General features: G+C 40.9%; 1 protein-coding gene across 1 annotated transcript in view; it reads left to right on the forward strand.

Moving 5' to 3' along the window:
• The window catches only part of Cpped1 (calcineurin-like phosphoesterase domain containing 1), a 125,330-nt gene that overhangs the window by 68,968 nt on the left and 39,964 nt on the right, over nucleotides 1–16,398 (forward strand). The gene's annotated exons all lie outside the window — the stretch shown is intronic.

Raw genomic sequence — 16,398 nt, forward strand, 5'->3', positions numbered from 1 at the left:
GAGAAAATATTTTGAATTGTCTCAGAGATGAACGGTGAATTTTAACAGTGATTTGCTGCTGGAATTTTGCCCCCTCTGTGTGTTGCTGGCCAGGATTGGTTAAAAGGGGAGGGAAACGCAGAGGTTTGCTGCTTATTTCTTGTTCTGTCTTTTCTAAGAAGCTTATATTCCTACTGTGAAGTAGTTCACAGTAGCTTCCTTCCTGGTTTACCCTCCAAGGGGAAGGCAAGATGTGTATTATTGTGATATCTTTCACTTAGCAGTGAAAAGCACTACATTTCTGTGGTACCCGCCTATATTTCTGGTTGAAACACATTTTAAGTGAAATATAGTGGTGATTTTCCCTTCAGAACATGAGGCCCCAATGTGTGGGAGAAATGTCAGTAATGTAAACACCTGTGTTCCTGGAAATGTAGTAACGCACCGTGATTCTCAATAAACAGTAAATTGTAGTGCATTAAAATCCTATGGAAAGTGTCGTGACCAAGAGTTCATCTCATCCATCCAGGGTTTTACTCCTGCTTCTGCAATACCATGGCAGTACTCCATGAGCAGCCTTCCTGGACCATTGTGATGTTGTTCGCTCTTCATCCACCATGCCTAGAAGATCTTAACTGTGGGATAAAAGTACTAGTTGTGGGACTTTTGTCCTCAACATTAATTGTGTTGAGTTATAAACAAAACTTTTCTCACCTGTATAAAGTCAGATGCCTACTTTCATCTCAGAGGTACAGAAAACAAGAGAGGCCCTATTTGTAGGGCAAAGGCTTTCTTCTCCCCAGTAGACAAAGCCATAAAGGAGAAACTCATTATTCTGATCATTCCTCTTACATAATATCCCCTGGGAAGGAAAAACAAGACCACCTGCTCACAAAGCAAGAGCACATTCCATGAAGATGATCAGCTGTGTGACCTCCACACTCTTACCCAGGGAGATAGGAGGTCATTTATTTTTGCTTAGTCCCAGCAGTAGTCTAATAAAAACATTCCCATTTGTGTGCCTGTGGTAGAATGTATGTGGAATTAGCATACACGTGCAGTTATATGTGTGTTTATTTTTAAGGTTATATGTGCATATGGGAGAGACGTGTCAAATCCCACATACAGGTAGGCAGTGTAAGTCAGTCTTTACCACTCCTTAGATACCAGTTTCATTCTTGGAGACAACTTACCAGCTTCTCATGTGTCTTTTAGAGACATCACTAAGATTATTTGCATGTTTTCTCCTTATCTTTTATTTTCACAATTTTATTTATTTATATTTTTAGTGGAGAATCTAGATATGTGGAACAAAATTCAAAAGGTACAAAAGAATGTATAAAAATCTCTCCCAACTCACTTTCCTTCTCCAGAGGCAGTACATAGTACCAGTTTTTAAGACGTCTTTCCAGAGACCTTATAGACATGTTTGTATAGTTCTGTTATGTTATATTAGTCAGCTGTCCCATCCCTGAGACACAGTACCAATGCCTGCAATGCAAAGGAGGAAATGTTTAATTTAGATCACATTGTATTAGTCAGCTATTCCATCACTGAGATGCAGTACCAACACCCACAATCTGAAGGCAGAAAGGTTTAATTTAGGTCACGGTTTTTGGGGATTCAGTCCATGGTTGGTTGACTCCAAGGCAGGAACCTCATGGCAGAAAAATGTGGTAGAGCAAAACAGCTTAGTTTATGAAGGCCAGCAAGCAGAGCAGGGAAACAGTGCCATAGTGGCAGGGGCCAGAGACCACATAGACACCATGACCCTCCAGGACTCACCCAGACATACCCAGGAGCATGTTCTACTAATTTGCTATGCTGACATATCAGGAAGCTGACACGTCAGGATTAATGGCCATGTGAGTATGCAACAGCAAATTGTGTTTGCTGTGTTGATCTTTTTTCTTTCCCAGGCATGTCCAGCTTGCAGTGTGAAAGCTGTATGTGACCTTAGACAGCTGGTAATGCACCCCTGCAAAAATAGCAAACTTTTAACAATACCATGTGACTTTCATTGATAGTTTTTATGACTCAGTTACGTGATGCTTGAGTGCAGACAGCTCTTTTATACTCAGTATTCCCCAGGCAAGCCACGAGGTTGGACATCCGTGGATAGACAACTTATCTCCATCTTTTTTATGGCTGCATAGAATTCCATTATATAGACAGACTGTGATTTATTTCCTCAATCTCCTCTTTGTGCTCAAGTGGATATGTTATATTGATGTGCCCCAGTGCTGAAGTCAGGGTAAAAAGAGCAAGACACCCAGGGAGTAGGATTTAAGGAGGCTTTTGCTTTCATGATCTTGTAGATGCAGAATGAGCACCTGTGCAAACCTAGAAGTGAAGACCCCCTTAAATCCCGTACCTCACTCCCTTCATCTTTTGCCCAGCCCAGATGTGCTTTTACAAACAGGCTCAATGTATTAAAAAAGATCTTGTTTGTACCTTTTTTGGCGCGTGTTGTTGGGGAAGTTCCCAGATGTTAGCATGCTAGGTCAGAGTGAATATGTGTTTTCCAGTGTGTGTAATGGAAATCATTTATATCACAGCCAACTCTTATGAGACAGTGCTTTTCCCTGCTCTCAACAGCACATAAGGAAATAGCTGACTATTTAAGGGATTGAGCCTGAAATCATAATCTTGAATCTCAATACAAATACTCATGGAACTAACCTGAGCCCCGCCCCCAGTGTTCATCTTGCATCTGCCATTGGTACAAACAGGAGGAGACAGTACCATTCTTTCATTGCTGAGAATATGGTACTAGCTCCAGAGTGAGGCTGGGCCAACTCAAATGGCACCTGTCTTTAGAGCTGGCAGACCTGATAAATGAAAATACAGGAATACAGATACTACATAAAATACTTTTATACTAAAACACCATCCATTCTTGAATTTAACTAGGCATCCCTAATTGATCTGGTAATTTTACCTGGATTAAAATCCAGCTATACCACTTCTGAACTCAGTGACCTTGAATGTGTCTCTCAGCCTGTGCCTCAGTTTCCTCATTTGTACCATTAACTCTTTCCCCCAAGGTTCTTGTAGAATCCAGTGAGATACTTGGTATGGACCTCACAGCTCAGCACCTAGGGCACAGTCAGCACCCCAGCAACCTCAGCTCATCTCCACACTCTGATGTGCATACTCCTTTCTGCCCCAAAAGCCAGCCTGGTCTCTTCTTCCCACCCGTACCTGCTCTTCCCTTTGCCCACAAACCCCCATCCTCTTGTCCTTTTCCTCACTCCAGCAGGCTGATTCCTCCTAAGCCTTTTGATATCTGGAAGCATGTAGCAGCTTCTGGAAAGGTGCATCCCATGGGCTCAGGCATCCCCACCCTGAACTCCCAGGGTACCTGGGGCCCCATCACATAGCTCCATTTCTCAGGATTGGCATCCCAGGATTGTCATCATCAGTTTCTGTGTCTAAGTCCCTCTCTGCACCCTGAGCTCCTTGAAAGCCAAAGTAATATCTTACGGATGTTGGAGTGACCGTGACCTAGCACATAGTGGGATATCAGGTATGTGTTAAATAAATGCCTAACTGAATTCAAGTGATTTCAGGTTTTCCAGCCCTGGAATGACTGGAGCTATTTAGATTTTCACCATTGGCTTTGGAAGATCACTGGCTGTTTTTGAAGTTTAACAGGGAAACTCCTATTGACTTTTCATTAAACTGTATATTTAAAATTATAAGTGGCAAGCTGGATGCAGTGGCATGTGCCTGTAGTCCCAGCTATCTGAGAGACTGAAACAAGAAGGATCATTCCAGCCTATGTGTTCCGGACCACTGAGCAATGTAGCAAAACTCCATCTCAAATCAAACAAACAAAACCCTAAGATCCCAAGTGGGGTGAAGATTTACAGGCACAGCCACTGGTGCTATGGTTTGGATGATACGATATAATCTTGAAGTGAAAAAAGGCACTCCTTCCAGCAAGGCTGTTGCAGGCACCTGATGCCCCAGAGGCTCTAAACAGAAATGAATTGTGTTTGTTCCCTGGTCAGGACCAGAGGTGAATCTGCATATAACTATCTGCTCTGGAACCTCTTAGTCCCTGGGTGCTGCATTGTTGTTATCGGCCTTGAGCCGTGTTCACATGTACCGAGTGCCTGGTCACATTCTGTTCTTCAGTTGAATACTCTGTCCTTATATGTGTACATATCTTACAGCTGCACCAAGGTTAGCTTTACAGAAGACAGACACAGGGAGGTGATCACTTTAGGGGCAATAATTTATGGAAAGCCCCAACCAGTAGTCACAAGTTCAAATAACGACTATTGCATTTACATATTTTTGTCCTCCAAGTTTCCTCCTTCAAACAAGATACAGCTTACACATATTCAGATGATCTCTTCTGTTCCCATTCCTGCTATCATAGCCCAGTTCCAGACTTCATTACCTTTTGGGTAAAAACCATAAATCGCCTCTTTGCCATCCCCTCTCCCTGTGCTCACTTCCCCGTTAAGCATCCTTCTGCCCTTAGTGCATCTTCAGGAAGATGCGGTTCTCCTAACCTGACTCTCACATCCTCACTGCCCCTCTCACCTGCCCCTCCATCCAGCACTGTGGGTCCTGAAAAACAGTGCCTGTGTACCAGGTGGTGAGGACATAATTTTTACAAGTGCACATCAGCTCCAGCCTCTAGGTATGGGCCAGCCCTCGTGGTCAGCGCAGGGGTCCACAGTCAGTGCGTCTGCAGTGACAGAAACCCAAGGCACAATTGCTTAAACAAAACAGAAGTGTTTTTTTCTCTCATGCTGCAGTACGGGTGTATACTGGCAAGCAGAAGTACCGAAACGACACCCAGGCTTTGGAGGCAGATTTATTTATGTCGACGGGCACTGATTGGGATCATTTCCAGAATATCAGGCCCTCATCTCTGGTGGCTTATTATATGAAATAAGCAAGGAGGAAGTACAGAGGCGGAATGGTGTGTCAGTTGGGGATTGGTTTATACAGGGTTCATCACAGTGACCAGCCATTTCTAGGAGACAGAAGCAACTGGAAGTGTAAAAGGAACTATTACCTGGGAAACTAAGAAAATGAAGTATACAGGGGAAAGGGCGTTTTCTCTTACAGTTGCAGTCCAAGTTGGCATGGAGGGTGATGGACCCAACATTCATCTTGTTGCTCTGTACAGCCAGAAGCTTAGAAATTAATTACACAGTGGCTTCAGGGTGGAGGAGCATTTTGGGAGGAGGGTTGTGCTGGAGTGGAAGCAGGGAGACAAGTGATGAAACTGTTCCAGAAGACCAGATGAAGTGATGCAAATCTAAACGAACATCCTGCCAAAGGAGGGAGACAGGTGAACAGATTGATTCCCTTGATGTTGTGCTCTGGCATAAATGCCCCTAGTGTCTCAGGACCATAGTACTTTTATATAATAGCAGGATTTGGTAGCCTGCTGATAGTAGTTGATTCTGGGAGGTTTTTTTTTTTTTTAGTACCAGGAATCGAACTCATGACCTCAGGCTTGCCAGGCAAGTGCTGACCTATATCTCCGGCCCAGTTGATTCTGGAAGATAACTCTAAAAACCGAGCTTCTGCAATGGTAGGCCTTGATGTGAGGTCACCTTGATTCCAGTGTTATCACAAGGTGATCCTAACATTTATATGGAAATTCAGGAGATGCAGAAGAACCAGAACAGCCATGAAAGGGAAGAACAAAGTTGAGGGATGCACAGTTCCTAAATTCAAGTTTACTAGAAAGCTTTAGCAACAAAACAAAATGTTACTGGCATAAGGATAGACAGAGGTCAGTGGAATAGAATTGAGAGTCTAGAAATAAACCCTCATGTTTAGGACCAATTGATTTTTTTTTACAAAGGTGCCAAAAAAATGCAAAAGGGAAATGGTAGTCTTTCTGTGATACCTACATGAAAAAGAGTGAGTAGGACTCTTACCTCACACTGTATATAAAAATTAACTCAGAATGTTTTAAAGACCAACTGAGAGTTGAAAAACTATAAAACTTTTAGAAGAAAACATAGGCATAAATCTTTTGGACCTTGTATTAGGTAGTACTTGTTAGATATAACCCTAAAAGCAAAGTAACAGAAGAAAAAAATGACAGATTGGACTTCAACCTGAAATTTGAAAGCTTTTGTGCCCCAAAGGACACATTCAAAAAAGTGCAACAGTGACCCCCAGAATGGGAGAAAATAACTTGCAAATCCTATATCTGATTTGGAATCCGTAATATATAAAGAATTCTTACTACCCAATAATGAAAAGGCAAATAACTCAATTTTAAAATGGGCAAAGGATCTGAGTAGATAATTCTCTAAAGAACTAGATTGCCAATAAGCACATGAAAAGATGCTGAGCATTATTTGCCATTAGATAAATGCAAGTGAAAACCACAATGAGATACCACTGCATACACACTGGGATTGCTGTAATAAAAAGAAGGTGAAAAATAAACTACTGATGAAGACGTGGAGGGTTGGGACCCTCTTGTGTACTGCTAAGAATGTAAAGAGGTGCTGTGGAAGACCATGTGTGAGTTCCTCAAGCAAATCAGCATACAGTTGCAATATGACCCAGACCCTAGTATATATCCTCGATATATCCCCGAGAGAAACACATCTGCACAAAAACGTGTACCTGGATATTCATAGCACCATTATTCCTACGAGCCAAAAAGTAAGAACGACTGAAATGCCTATCAACTAATGAGTTGTTAAACAAAACATGGCCCATCTTTGCAATAGAATATTATTCAGCAATAAAGGAATGGACCACTGACATGGATTATAATATAGACCTTGAAAATATGGTGCAAAGGGAAAAATCAGTCACAAAAGACCACATAGTTTATGATCTTATTTCTGTGAAATATCCAGAGTGGGAAGTCCATAGAAAATAAGATTAGTGATCACCTAGAATTAGGGTGACAAGAGTTGGGGGCAGTGGGAAGCAGTGCTCGTGGTCGAGGATTTCTTTTGGGGATATTAAAAATGTTCTGTGGCTGATTTTGGTAATGATCCATAACTGTGATTCTTCTAAATACCATTGAATAGCACACTTTGAAAGCTGTTATAAAAACAGCTGTGTAATTTTTTAGGCTCCTTAGGGGAATAATAATAATAATTTTTTAAAAGCTAAGAAACACTTCACATTTAATAAGACTGGTTATAAACTAGATCCGCAAAACCAAGATAGCACTTTCTTCTTTGATAATAGATTTCATTCAGATCTTACAATAATAGAGACTTGGTGTTGCCTTTCAGACTTCCTATGTGTGTGTTAACTGACTGGCTTGCTTTCTATCTCTGTGTGTGTGTGTGTGTGTGTCTGTGTGTCTGTGTGTCTGTGTGTTTGCGTCTGTGTGTGTATTTTGAGGGTTGAACCCAGGGCCTTCCACATGGTAGACAAGGGGTTTATCACTGAGCTCCACCCCTAGCCTTTGGATGTTGACTTTTGAAGTTAACTTCTCTAGAACAGAATTCTATTTATGGAAATCCAATTGTTTAGAAAGAAAGACACAGTTTGTCCTGAACACAATCTTGTTAAACATTTTTTAATTGAATTTACTTATTGTGAATTTTTTTAGGAGAATTTTTTAAAGTGCCATTCAGTTGAGTTCTCGTCTTCATTTCCTCTCTTTTCTGAGAGTGAAAAACCGAACTTATGCATCAGCCTTGGCATTTGTTTTACATTTGTTACAAATTTAAAATACATTTACACTTGCTTACCTAACAAGAGCTATCTTTAGTATATCTGTGGGGTTTTTTAGACATCTTATTTTTCTGATTAAAAAAAAAATAAGTTTTCCTCATGAAACATGCAAACTTTATAAGAAACAAATGTTTTTTTGTCCTTCAACCTCCTATCAACAGTTTTGCCTTATTCCATCTCTCAGTATACTGTTTTGTTGATTTATTTTCCAAAAAATTATGTCATAAAGACAAGTTCCTACAACTTCCTGTTTTTACTTATTCCCTACATACACATGCTCTAGGTCCCCCAGAATTTCCACTGTAGAGGTTAGCTATATGTCACTCGATTTGGCTCAACTCCATTCTTTTCTTTTTTAATTTTAAAGACTAAAAATACAATAAAAATGATACAGAATTTCAAAACAAGATGTCAGGAAATTAACAGTGATTATTATATTGCATATTGTTATCTTCAAAGTAGTTGCTCAGATTGCCAGAGAAGGCATGCAAAATTGATCAGACAATATAAGCACTAACTGTTCCTTTCAATGAACAATAGAAATTAGTAGTATAATTATCTTAGCTATCTTGTATAGGTATACATATTTCTTCCTCTTCTTTCTTTTCTCCTTTCTCCCACCCCAGTTATTCTTTCCTTTTGAGCAGTTTCTTTCCCTTTCACAATATCTATTGTACCTTTCGATCTGACTCACTTTTTCAATTTGTTACACTAGGGAGACAATACAATGTTTACACATGCGAGTCTGATTTACATCCATTTACCTATAAAATCCTCAAGTTTATCTTTCTTTATAGCTTATAAAAATAAAAATTGTATAAAAATACCATTGTATAAAAATACTGTATCTTTTTTATCCATTCCTACTCTTAAAATGCATGTTTCTTATTCCATAATATGGACATACCACCAATTCCCTATTAATGAATATTTAAGCCAGTTTGGATTTTATTTTCTCAACCAGTGCTGTGCTGAGTAGTCATATTTTGCATTCTTGTGTATATTTCTGTAGGATAAAGTCTTATCGATGGAACTGGGGAATTGAGTCCCTGGATACAATGAAATTGCTTACATCTGATGTGACATTTCCTAACTGTCTCTCTGAAAGGAGTTTTAATGACAGTCTGAATCATATAGGTGATGCCCTGGCTGTTCTGTTTCCAACTCATGAGTGGACGCCACTAGCCCCATTTCCAGGTACCTCTCACAGCTTGCCCTGGAAATTACTGTCTGACACCCTCAGTACAGTTGTCCTGGTCCATCTCACCCACTTGTCCATCTGTCTGCAGCTGTGGCCTCCAAGCGCGACAGCAGTCAGTTTGCCCAGTGAACATGCGCTGACATTCTCCCGCGCTAGGCTGTCAGGCTGTGCATACGTGTAGTTCTTACCTGCACAACTCGGGGCAGCAGCACTGGGGCAACGCTCCTGAGGAGAAGAAAACACTGGGGAGATCTCAGGTACCCTATCGCTGGCCTCCTTCCTCCTCTGACTTGTCACTGCCAAAGGGAGGGCTGGGGAGAAGAGGAAAATCACTGAGTATACCCTGTATACTGAGCACTTAAACACAGGTGGCACAATTTTCATGTTAGGGACTAGAAAATTGAAGCTCAGAGGGTAATATGAACGTAGGATATCCCTCGTAACAGATGAGGTACTCTGAACCCAGAGCCCGCTGCTTCCCTTGAAGTACCAGCCCCAGGAGCACCTGGGGGCTGATGGTTAGTGGGGCTTCAGCCTTCCTGTGCCCAACTGCCTCATACCTTACTTTGTTTTGTTTTGCTTTTTGGCAATCTCTTTTTCTTTTACCATGATAAAATCCACAAAATGTACCACTAGTTTTAAATATATTATTCAGGGATATTATATTTATTCATAGTGCTGTACAGCCATCCCCTCCATTTATCTCCATAACTCTTTATCTAAGAAAACCAGAACCCCATGCTCATCAAACAGTTAAATCTCTGTTCTGCACTCCTCACAGCCAGTGGCAACAGCCATTCTCTTTTCTGCCTCTGTGGATCTGAACACTCCATATATCATATTAGCGAAATCACACAATGTGTTTTCCTTTTGTGACTCTCTTATTTCACTTTGCATAAGTCCTAAAGGTTCATTCATGTTGTAGCATGTGTCAAAATTCCCTTTTTAAGGCTGAATAATGTTTTATTGTGTGTACATGTACACACACACACACACACACACACTATGGTTTGTTCATGCAAGAGTCAGTGCATGATTGGGTTGCTTGCACACAGTGGTTTGTGCATCATGCTGCCATGAACATGGGTTTTTAACAGACCTTGCTTTCACTTCTTCCGTGCATATAACCAGCAAGGGAATTGCTGGATTACATGCAGTTTTTTTTTTTTTTTAAGTTTGTGAGGAACTGCCTTTGCTTTGCAGTATCTGTGCCATATTCCATTCCCACCAGCAGTGCCCAAGATTTCCAGTTTGTCCATGTTCTCACCAGCACCTGTTCTTTGCTGTATTTGATAGTTGCTGTCTTCATATCTCATTGTGGTTTTGATTTGCATTTCCCTAAAACCTGGTGATACTGAGCATCTTTTCATGTGCCTGTTGGTTATTGTATTTCTTTTCTGGAGAAACGACCTTTCAGTCCTTTGCTCACTTTTGAACTGGGGTTCGGGGGTGGTTGTTGTTGTTGAGTTTTAGAAACTCTCTGATAGTTTTTATATTCTGATAACCCTTTTATCAGACGTATGATTTCCAAATATTTTTTTTCATTCTGTAGTTGCCTTCTCTGTTGACAGGATGTTTTGATGCCCAAAACTTAAATTCTCATGAGTTCCAGTTTATCTATTTCCCCTTTTGTTCCCTGTGCCAATACATCAGATTTTACATTGAAAAGGAGCTCTTGACTTCTACCTCTAGGCTGTTTCTATCTGCATTCTTTCCTTGTCAGTTAAATGACGTGACCCACCTCCCAGTTGCTCAGATGCCTGAGAACTATTTTTGAGTTCTTCCATGCTTCCTGTAACCAGTGCAGCAAAGATTTCAGTAACCCTTAACCTCCTATCTCTCAGATTCTCTCTTTAGCTTCTAGTTCTTCATTGTCAAGATATAGAAATACAATTGAGTTTTATAATTTGACCTGGCCTCCAAGCTCACCTCTCTCACTGGTGATGGGTGACAGAAGCCTGTTTGTTTTTTTGGAGATTGGGGTTGTCCGTGGAGAAAGTCATGTCTTCTGAACAGGCAGGTTTATTTCTCCCGTGTGTGTGTGTGTGTGTGTGTGTGTGTGTGTGTGTGTGTGTCTGTGTGCTCATAGCATCACACCGGCTAGGAGTTCCAGGAACGGTTTAGAAAACAGACCTCTTTGCCTCCCCTCCCCGCCCCCCCAGTCTTAGGGAGAAAGCAGTCAGTGTTTTACCATTAAGTATGGTGTTATTTCTTATGGTGTTGTTCATAAAGGCTGAGAATATTTATTATTCTTACCCTTTTGCCTAGAGAATGTATTAGGCAATGTATTTTAAGGCTTTTTGAGACACACTCAAGATAATAATCTCTGCCTTAATGGGTACTGACATCATGTTCAATAAATATTTCATAATTATTATAATACTGTACTTTTTACCTCCATGTTTTAGCTCACTGCTTGCTTTTTTGAGCAGGTGGGCAATACTGGGAATTGAACCCAGGGCTTTTACACTGAGCTACATTCCCTTGCCCTTTTTTTGATTATTTTTATTTTCAAAATACTAAGTCACTAAATTGCCCACACAGAGTTCAAACTTGGGATCCTCCTGCCTCAGTCTCACAGAATTTTCATTGCACTTTTTAAAAAAGTTTGTAAATGTTTAAACATTTCACAGCTTTCTACAGTTCTTCTCTTAGTCTCATCCAGGCATCCTCCCAGCCAAGACAGGTATGTGTTCACATCCAGGTCCCTGTTTGCTCAGTACCCGCTTCTCAGCAAATACCGCTCATTGTCTTGAAGACCCTCTCCAAACAATCCTCTTTCCCTCTGCTAAGCCATTTCTGCATAGCAGTCTTTCAGGCTTTTCCCTTCTTCCCTGCCTCCCTCCCTGTGCTTTCTCTGTATGTATCCTTTCTGTGAAGGGCAGAAACTGCTGGAGATACAGGAAACCCACACCTTGTCCAGGTTTTCATCTTTCCTATCTGTGGTGCCACTATTAGGTATCGTGGAACCCAGCACTAGGCTTCAGGTTCTTCTACACTGCTGCAATACCATGCCTGTTTTTAGGAAGATGTGCTATGAGCTATGTTAATGATAAGGTGTTACTGATAGCCTGACTCCAAAGAGATTCTTTTTGTTTTGTTTTGTTTTGTTTTTCCGGTACCGGGAATGGAACTCACAACCTCGCGCTTGCCAGGCAGGTGCTGTGCCGCTGAGCTAAATCCCCAGCCCCTCCAAAGAGATTCTGATACACACAGATGAGAGCTTATTAAGCATACTGCAAGTATTATCACTAAACATACTGCAAATATTTTCAAGTTTTGTTTGGCTTTATGTAATCTAGAATTTACTCTTTTACTTCTAAATTCTGTTTGTGTTTTTGTTTTTGTTTTTTTGGTGTTTTTGAGACAGGGTCTTGCTGTCAGTTTAGGCGGGCTCACTTTGTAGCCCAGGCTGACCTCGAACTCACAGTGATCTCCTGCCTCAGCCTGCCGAGTGTTGGAATTGCAGGCATGCACCACCATGCCTGGCTACTTCTAAATTCTTAACTAAGAATTATTTATATCCCAGGGGAATGCTTTCATTCCTTCAGAAATGATTTATTGATTGTTATGCACACCCAGCCAGTCATTTTTTATAATAATAATAAAGGAAGAATTCATTATATTTGGGTTGAGGGGGCTTGAGGAAAATAGCTAACATCTTTGCAGACTTGTCTGTTATACCTGACTCTGTCCAGCATTATCTTGATAGGAATCCTTAAACCTGTGCCAGAGATTTGTGAGTTATCATCCCATTTCACACACAGTGAGACCAAGACTCTGAAGAACTGAGAACCTTGCCCAAGGGCACACAGCTTATAAGGGACTAGTGCCAAGGACCAAGGCTCAGGCTCACTGGCTCCCCCTCCAGCACTTGTGACAGCAGAAAAGAGGTATTAAAAGCACTGAAAAGCTGTACAAGAGGAGCTCATCTCCAACTGAGGAGATTCAGGGAAGATGATTTCATGTTTTTAGCAGGTTATTGAAGGATATTTGTGATTTCCCCAAAATAGCATCCTTATGAGGTTTGGAAACAGATATCACATTACTATGCGTAACTCGCAGCTCTCTGGTACAGATTACTTTAAAGACAAAAATCTCCTTCCCTCGAGTAAACGTTTCTTTGGGAGTGTTCATTCTTTTCTGTTTATGCTCATTAACTCATGCCTGCTCTAATATTCCCTGTGTCTGCTTCAGTTATGATGTGAAAAACAGCACTGAACATCCTTAGAATCAGGAACGGGAGAGATTCTGCAGTCCTCATCCTGTGTGGATCAGGACAGCTGAGGGTATTCACCCTGCAGCGGAGACCTTTGGTCATGTCCCAATTCTGTAATGCAGGCAGCTCTCTGCACTGAGGGAGGACCCAAGCCGCACTGCCGCTGCTGATTTTCCCTCCCTGGTGAGCTGCTGCATTTGCGTTTAGTTCTTATCCTAGGACAGTGCCCTGCCCTTAGGAAGTGCTAGGGGAGCGTTGGCTATTACTGATCATCAGAAAAATCCCCAAATCAGTATGAATAGGAAGAAGGAAGGCTAGAGGGGGCTTTGGGGTCTTTCAGAAAACCTGACAAGGAAAATAGTGACAAATTAGCATTGATTTTTAGAGTGCCTTTGAGGTAGTTCATCATGTTAAAGGTCTGAACTAGCAGACTATTCACATAGAAGAATGACTGGTGGAGTCTCAGAGGGGATCATATAAATCTACACAGATGCCAACAGTGCAGACAGATCCAGCTAAAGAAGCCACATTATTCCATGACACCTGCAAATCTGAATCCCAGCTCCAGCCAGGTCCAATCGTGAGGCAGAGGCTGACTAGAACTCCAGTGTCTGGAGTACAGCTGCCTCAGTGACCTTGGAGTTGTCTTTAAACCCTAGGACCCTGAGTAAAAAGTGCCTCCTCTGAAAAATTTTTTCATCCTTTCTTCCCTGTTCCCTATCTCTCTCCTTTCCTCCCCCTTTTCCTCTCTTCCAAAAATGGTATGTAAACTTGAGAAAAGCAAGGAGGGAAGGAGGAAAGGGACATAAAAAACCTTTCACCACCCCTTTTCTATTTCCCCTAATTAACCAGAGTCAGATTCTTTGAATCTTTGGAGAGGTTTTATCCGTAATATGTGAATATCTGTAAGCTTTTTAAAAATTCATAGGAGATGTTACTCCTCCATGCCTTACGTTTTTAACTTAATACATATTAAAGATCTTGTAGCATCCAGATAGCTCCACTTCTTTATTTTTTATGTTATCAGAATTATGTATAAAAACATTTCAGTGAGATACTGAAATTCTGAACCCTTATGCCTCTCACAATGTAACAATATATTCATTAATTAATTAATTGAAACTTGGCAGAACTACAAGGAGAAACGGATCAGTCCACAATCACAGTGGCAACTTAGCCAAGTCTCTCAGAAATTAATACATATCAATAAGCCAAAAGCAAAGAGTAATGACACAGGAGATTTAAACCACGCTTGGAGGAGTTTGACTGAGTGGGAATGTGAGGCGTGGGTGCCCAAGGGTTAGGAAAGACACACGCTCACCTGGGATCTGCAGAGCACCTGGCGTGTGCTTGACCAAAGCTCACTAACAGTAATCTCTTTGCAGATGTCATTTCTGAATTGGTTTTGTCTTTTTCCTCCATTTCTCTCCTGAGTTCTATGGGTTCCTGTTTCACATATGCTGTTTTATGACTGTAGGGGCTCTGAATTCCTTTAATTATGCATTAGGATCTTTCTTAACTGTAATTGCTTATTAGGACTTTTTGCTTTCTTTTTCTACTTTTAATCTGCTTATAATGATTGCATGTATTTAAGGAGTGTGCTGTGCTGTATCGATTCACACGTACAATGTGTGATGACCAAACCAGGGCAAGAAGAACAGCCATCGCCTTCAGCACCCATCAGTTCTTTGTGCTAGGGGTGCTCAAAACGCCCCCTTCTTGTTATTTTGAAATACACATTAAATTGTTCTCCACTACAGTCACTCGGCTTTCTTTTTAACTCATGCTGGAATGTTGGGTTTAATTTTCTTCACTTATGCTTCATTTTTCAGGTAGGTTTTTACCATACCCAGGAGAAATTGGCCTGCTTTTTTCCATCGTTTTTCTTGTGCTGTCTTTACCTCTCGATCCCAAGTGTGTCCCTCAGGACTAGCGTGGTGCTGGAAGTAATACCCTTATCCTAGTTTGTTTTTCTCAGTAACACTAATGACATCAGAGACATGTGGGGGCACATCTGCAATTCAGTTGGCAAATTATCCAGCTCCCTAGTCCAGAGGGAAGAATTTGTGTCTAGTTGACCCCCAGCTTATCTCCAGTAACTAACTCAGTGCCTTAAGATTAGTCATAAAGGAAGTAATAAAGTAAAAAAAAATAATAATAAAATAATAAATAATAATATATATTATTGCCTTTATTATTATATATTATAAAATAATAAATAATAAAATAAAAATAAAATAATTAGTAATAAAGGAAGGAGGGAAGAAGGAAAGAGACACAAGCAGTCTCTCCCCTCCCCTTTTCTATTTCCCATAGTTGACCAGAGTCAGGTTCTTTGACCCTTTGGAGGTGTTTTATCTGTAATACATCATCCATGAGTATCTGTAAGCTTTTTAAAAATTCATATGTGTTAGAAGGTGGTCAGAAGAGTCTGGCCACTGTGGGCACCACCTAGGAGGTTAGATCTCCCTTAGAGCTCTCTGATTCCTGGCTACCAAGAAGCTTTTCCTCCACCATGCCAATTATGGACTGAAACCTCTACAAACTGGGCCAAAATAAACCTCTCCTCCTTTAATTTGTGGGCATCAGCAACAAGAATGTGATTAAGACATTGAGTAAAGTATGGATTTGATCTCGATATAAAATATTAGTGAAACGGGGGCTGGGGATTTAGCTCAGCGGCAAAAGCGCCTGCCTGGCAAGCACAAGGTCGTGAGTTTGGTTCCCGGTACCGGAGAAAAACCAAAAAAAAAAAAAAAAAAAAAAATTAGTGAAGCTTAATTTCTTTCACTTCAATGAACACTAAAGTATAGATGCTACAACTTTTTTTCTGTCTCAGTGGTGAATCATGCATGCCCCTGTGATGTGTCGGTCTGGCTTTGAACATCAGCCTCACAGATGGCTATTTCGTAACCATCCTCATGGCCCTGCAGACTTTGTGAACACCTTAATGGACAAAGTCCCAGAAACCAAATCAATAGGCATGTGCATCTTGCCAAATTTCTCTATAATCCAGACTTGTTCCAAATGACCTGCCTATGATCACATGAGGCTTTAGGAGGACATTTAGATATAAACTGTAACACTCAGCAGTGTGGGGCAGATAGCCACATAAACACTGAATCCCACGGTGTTCTGGGTAAGGGAGGAGTTCAATGCAGAGGGACAAACAGAGGTACCTGCTTGACTAGTTGATTTGTTTTTAGCAGTTGATTACTTCTTCTACTTTGTATGTGCTTGGTTGAGTGAATTTCTTGATTCTTCTCTGTCTTAACTTTGTTAGTAAATACATGAATCGGCCTCTCAA

Source organism: Chinchilla lanigera, unplaced genomic scaffold, assembly GCF_000276665.1.
Source record: "Chinchilla lanigera isolate Chin_1 unplaced genomic scaffold, ChiLan1.0 scaffold00041, whole genome shotgun sequence".
Lineage (NCBI taxonomy): Eukaryota > Metazoa > Chordata > Mammalia > Rodentia > Chinchillidae > Chinchilla > Chinchilla lanigera.